This window comes from Miscanthus floridulus, chromosome 14 (genome assembly GCF_019320115.1).
Source record: "Miscanthus floridulus cultivar M001 chromosome 14, ASM1932011v1, whole genome shotgun sequence".
NCBI lineage: Eukaryota > Viridiplantae > Streptophyta > Magnoliopsida > Poales > Poaceae > Miscanthus > Miscanthus floridulus.
The window spans coordinates 18,383,899-18,390,455 of NC_089593.1; positions in this window are offsets into that span (position 1 = coordinate 18,383,899).

Below are 6,557 nucleotides of genomic sequence, written 5' to 3' on the forward strand. Positions count from 1 at the left end.
TGTACTCTTCGGCAACTGCCAACTGATGCTCTAGCTCCACCTGTCGCGCTCTCAACACATTCTTCTCATGCTAGGCTTCATTCCGTTGGTTCAGCACATGAATCAACATACATTCACAGTTGCGGTGAGCAACTATCAACCTCTGAACCTCCAGGGACTCTTGGTCCTGTTCCTGTGTTACTTGCTCCAAACGGTGCTGAGCCGCATTCCTCTCAGCATTCACCTGGGCCAGCTCTGCCCTCAGCCTTTCCGCCTCAGTAGGCTCCGGACGGGGCTCACGAGGAGCTAACCGGTGACGAGGCGCCCTGCCTCCAGTGGAATTGCGAGCAGTGAGTTTTGTGTGCGCCATCTGTAGCAAAAAGTTGCAACGTAAGGGGAGAATCATTTAAGGGATACGAAATTTAATTAGTCGAGACCATCAATTTTAAAGGAGGCAGTAATGCAACAATGCTATGTGTGCTTGAAAATGATGCATGCACGATCCGTACGTCCTCACAAACCTAGAAAAATTTAAAGGCTAGCGAATACATGGTGGCATACATACATTCTCTCGTATACGGTATCTAGTCGATCTACAACGATATGTTGTTAGTGTACCTGCAGAAAATTTCATTTTAGCCCAATAGTTTCCTAAAAAGGCATATAAAGTAAGCAGTAAACTAAATACTTTCATACATACATCCCCCGATGTATATATTCTAGTATCACGGCTACCCGACAGAGATACCCACATTTAAGTACTCTCATAGATACATGGTCAAACATGTAAGTATGCGAGCAACCACAACTACTCTCCCCTAGACCGACGGTTGGACGGTCATGCTCTCACAACTCCCACTTACCAGAGCGTAGAGGTATTTTGATCCATATATTACCACCCAAGCAGATGGCATCCATACAATAGCACGCCGTATGGACAACGAAACATAAACAAGCAGGAACCCCCAAGTTAGTACTTTAACAAGCCACCTAAGAGTCCTTATTTGGGCATAAGGGATATGACCACTAGCAATACTTAGTATTTAATTTAGGATTTTCACAAATACTTTTGTTTTAAATACACAAATGACATGTTTAGTGTCGAATCTTGCTCTGATGCCAGCTGTAATAGAACCGACCAAATCATAAGAACGTAAGTACAAAAACAATCATCGAAGCGATCAAATTCCTGTACTTAAGCTCCCATAATCCCGGTAGTCCAAAAATCACGAAGGATTTCAACCAACTCTCGACATACAAACCAAGACCGTAGTGATTCAACACAACACATCATTCGTTACACATTTCACAAGTAGCATTCGGAGTACATCCATCAGAGTTCGAATAAAAATATTACAAACCAAGTTCAAATTTGTGGAAGCAACATAGTTTAGTACATAACTTCATAGTTTCAAATACATTGCCAGATCTGAGTCATGTCCCACAAAAGCATCTTCAGGTACGAGAACTAGGAGAGACCGTGCCCAACGGTCTAGTCTTCATCCCTAGCTAGGAGAAGGCAATACTTGCAGCAACCAAAGTAGAACTGGTCCTCTGCAATAGGTGCGAGATAAACCCTGAGTACGAGAAGGTACTCAGCTAGACTTACCCGTCAAAACCAGAAATAAAAGACACCAAGGGTCATGCAAGGCTTATGAGGTGGGCTAGCAGGACACAGTTGCATAAAAGAGCTTATGAATATAGTAACCAATTTAAAACTTCGCATCAAGTTATCATCATTTACCTGTCCACTAGATTTGCACCTGTACTAGAGCACTCACTTATTAGGAGCAAACAATATTAACCATAGCAGGTATAATAAGGCTATCATCATCATATCATAATTTCCAAACCATTAGGTTATTTAGTGTATCTACTTTGGAGATAAGCCCGTCAAGTTCTCACTAACCAGGAGAGACGGCGACTTGAATTGAATTACAACTCAGCTGAGGGGGTATTCCTAACTCTCACCCTGTCATACTTTGCAAGGGTAGCCGTGGGTCACCTTTGGGACAACTCAGGAACCAAATTCGCGGGTTCGATCAGCGCCAGCGCTCTCAAGGATTACCCTTCTGCCAGGACGATCAGGACTTTTAAATCACCTACCCTTGGACTCATGCCTACGGCTCCCTTCGGAGGCGTACTTTATACTTATCGACTCCCGGCCTGAGGTGAACTACTCGGCTTCGTGGTCGGTCTCCAGACCCGGCCAACTAAGAGAGAGGCATGCATTCAACATAAATAGGAAAGGCTCCAAGATTCAGTCCTTAAGCGACACAAACGGAGTCACTACAAACCGGAAGCCTCCGTCCGGTCTTCATTTTAAATTAAGACTGGTTCTTTTCCACGATAGCAAATATAGCCAACCGTGCCATATGTATCTTCCTATATCTCGTAGGACTTACTAGTACTCCGATTCACCGGGAAGCCTTACGTACCACTCGCCCTATATGGTGCGGGACGGCCGGACTACTTGGTAGGATATTGCCACTACTGCTAGGTTGATAGCGGACAGTGTAAGGAGGTACGGGGCGCGGAGGATTTCCCCCACACCCTTCTGAGACTTCATGGAGACCTTATGGACCCAGCTCATGACTCATAGTTTCAGTCACCCCAGACTAGACTTGGGGTGAACCAGGGCTGAATGGTAGAGTGGCATTATCCTAGGCTAGCAAGCGGCCGGAATCAGCCCAGTTGACGATGGTCAGCGAGGAAGGCGAATCTTGTGGTTATGTAAAACCTTTGCAGAGTGTATGGTTGATTGATCGATACATGTGCCAACTTGTCGGCTATGGACCTTTCCTGGGTTTCGCTTAAACTAGATAGTGAGATGAGTCATTCCTTTCTCCCCCTATGAGAGTGTCGGTCGTAGCCAAGGGCTACGGGCCTTGAGACAGTGCCGAGAGGGAGTTGGCCTGTCGACTGAGCGATGGTATGGTTATGGTATGGTTATGGTATGATGATGGTGTGGTGATGGAGGTATATCGATCCTAGGATCGAAACCTAGCTCTAGAATGGAAATGGGGTGGAATGTGTGTGGGAATGGTGTTAAAACTTGATAAACTACTATTATATACTTGATATGCTAATGCATAGGAAACCCCAGCCTTATAGGTTCCTTTTGACTATATCCAACTTGCATCCAATTTTCACAAAGCAATGCTCATAGGGTTGGGAGTGGCCAGTACAAATCGTACTGATAAATTTTGGCACACAGGTTCTGCTGAGGAGTATAGCTCCAAGGAGTTTGACGGTTGAGGGGTTCGTGCCTACGCTCGAGTTTGGCGATCTTATCTTCAAGCTGTTCCGAATGAATGCTACTTTTGATTCCGCCAATACGGCGATGTAATAATTTAAGTACCTCCGCACTATTTGTACTATGATATTATCATTGTATGGATGTGATATTCGACTAGAATTTGGGTAATATGATCTATAACGGTCTTATTACACTTCGATGTTGTGGATTTCCCTTCGCGGAAATCGGGGTCGTTTCAATTACTGAATAAAGTACTTGATAAAAGTAAAGTACTAAATAAAGTAAATGCTAAATAAAAGATTAAAAAGGAGCTATACCAGACTAGAAGACTCTTCCAAACTCCGAGGCAAGCTTCGCTCTAACTCTATCACTACAAGCTAGCTACTACTTCTAAAGCTACTACTTGAGAGCTTCTTGGAGAGCTTGGAATGCTTGAGGGATGATCTTCACCGAGCACCACTGCCCCTTTATAGTGTGTAGAGGGTTGGGGGCTACTTGTAGGTAGCAATGAGGCAGTGGAGAGGCAAGGGGGCATCGGCCGACCGTCCCCTGCACTGCCTTTGCATCCAATGGCGATGGATGCCCTATAGATGGCGGTTGCATGTAGGTAGGTCAGTTGCTTTGATAGGTAAGACGGTTTTTAGGTCAGTTTGGCCCCTCAAGTGTATGATAATGGATCCATGGATCCAAGGGAGCTCAACCTTCACCTTTGGATCAAATCGGCATAGATCAATGTTGGAGAGGACTCCTAATCAGTGATGTGGCAGGCCAGGTGAGGCGTTGGGCGATGCCATGTGGCGTCGACCGACCCCACCAAGTGGGCCCACGGCCACTTGCCTCCTATGCACCTTATTTGTCCATTTTTGTGAAAATTCCTGCATAAAAATAATTTTTTCAAGTACAAGTGAAACTAGGTGAATTATAAACATGTAATGGCACTGTGATGTTGTTTTACCTTGGTTTTGGGTGGAATGTTGATGGTCAAAATGGGTGTTAGTGACCATCAACAAGTGTATCTTGTCATTTTAGGGGAGAAGGTTAACTTGTTATTTGGCTCTATTACCATGGATGTTTGTTTGTGTTGTAAAGGTGTGCTTTCTAGTCACTTTCTTTATCTTTTTAGTCATTTGAGGACAAAAGGTTATCTTGTTATTTGGCTCTATTAATGTGGATGTTTGTTTGTGGTGTAAAGGTGCGCTTTCTCCTCATTTGCTTTATCTTTTTAGTCATTTGAGGAGAAAAGCTTACGTAACAGAACCGACCAAATCATAAGAATGTAAGTACAAAAACAATCACCGAAGCGATCAAATTCCTGTACTTAAGCTCCCATAATCCCGGTAGTCCGGAAATCATGAAGGATTTCAACCAACTCTCGATATACAAACCAAGACCGTAGTGATTCAACACAACACATCATTTGTTACACATTTCAAAAGTAGCATTCGGAGTACATCCATCAGAGTTCGAATAAAAATATTACAAACCAAGTTCAAATTTGCGGAAGCAACATAGTTTAGTACATAACTTCATAGTTTCAAATACATTGCCAGATCTGAGTCATGTCCCACAAAAGCATCTTTAGGTACGAGAACTAGGAGAGACCACGCCCAACGGTCTAGTCTTCATCCCCAGTCCGGAGAAGGCAATACTTGCAGCAACCAAAGTAGAACTGGTCATCTGTAACAGGTGGGAGATAAACCCTGAGTACGAGAAGGTACTCAGCTAGACTTACCCGTCAAAACCAGAAATAAAAGACACCAAGGGTCATGCAAGGCTTATGAGGTGGGCTAGCTGGACACAGTTGCATAAAAGAGCTTATGAATATAGTAAACAATTTAAAACTTCTCATCAAGTTATCATCATTTACCTGTCCACTAGATTTGCACCTGTACTAGAGCACTCACTTATTAGGAGCAAACAATATTAACCATAGCAGGTATAATAAGGTTGTCATCATCATATCATCATTTCCGAACCATTAGGTTATTTAGTGTATCTACTTTAGAGATAAGCCCGTCAAGTTCTCACTAACCAGGAGAGACGACGACTCGAATTGAATTACAACTCAGCTGAGGGGGTATTCCTAACTCTCACCCTAGCATACTTTGCAAGGGTAGCCGTGGGTCACCTTTGGGACAACTCAGGAACCAAATTCGTGGGTTCGATCAGCGCCAGCGCTCTCAAGGATTACCCTTCTGCCAGGACGATCAGGACTTTTAAATCACCTACCCTTGGACTCATGCCTATGGCTCCCTTCCGAGGCGTACTTTATACTTATCGACTCCCAGCCTGAGGTGAACTACTCGGCTTCGTGGTCGGTCTCCAGACCCGGCCAACTAAGAGAGAGGCATGCGTTCAACATGAACAGGAAAGGCTCCAAGATTCAGTCCTTAAGCGACACAGACGGAGTCACTGCAAACCGGCAAGCCTCCGTCCAGTCTTTATTTCAAATTAAGACTAGTTCTTTTCCACGATAGCAAATATAGCCAACCGTGCCATATGTATCTTCCTATATCTCGTAGGTGACAGGAAATCACCTGACTTCTACCATGTTTAAGCAGGGCTAAGCACTACACGAGCCTGAGCTACATAGGATTCAGGGTATCAATATCTAGACAAGGATTGGATAACCAATGCAGCAAGTGTTTGCATCCAACACCTAAACTTAATGCAATAATATATATATATATATAACAATAATACTGTAACTGCATTTTGGAAATTAGGAGGCTTAATATGCTCCGGGGCTTGCCTTTCACAAAGTTGCACGGACGGTGATCCGGGCACTCAACGGCGACCTCATCTGGCACTTCTCCTGAAGGTTGCACCTCCTGAATCTCCGGTGTTGGCTGCTGCTGCTCGCTCAGTTCCTCGAATTCCAGCAGGGTCACTCCTTCCGGTACACCTATTGCATGCCGATGCACAAGATAAATATCATGGATGCATAAGGAATGACATGATGCTCATGATGAATGAATCACAGTAAGTGTTTAACGCAAACATCACTGGACACTCGTTTACCGATTAAGAATAGCTCTATTCAAATCACTTTAAAACGTGTATCTAACTTAACTTGAAGAACGAGATCAACTTACCTAACTTGCATAACCTAAGATAAAGATGCTCATCTTCAGTTAAAGGCCTAACACCTAGGAACATTACCACAAACTTAGAAATAGTAAAGGCATACTTAAAACAATAGTTAAAGTTTCATATGCACACGGGTAGTTCCTTAATTCAATCATAACTAGAGTTCTATAAATTAAATGACTTGCAAGAGGACATTCTGGAAAGCTTATGAAATTATCTACAAATCATT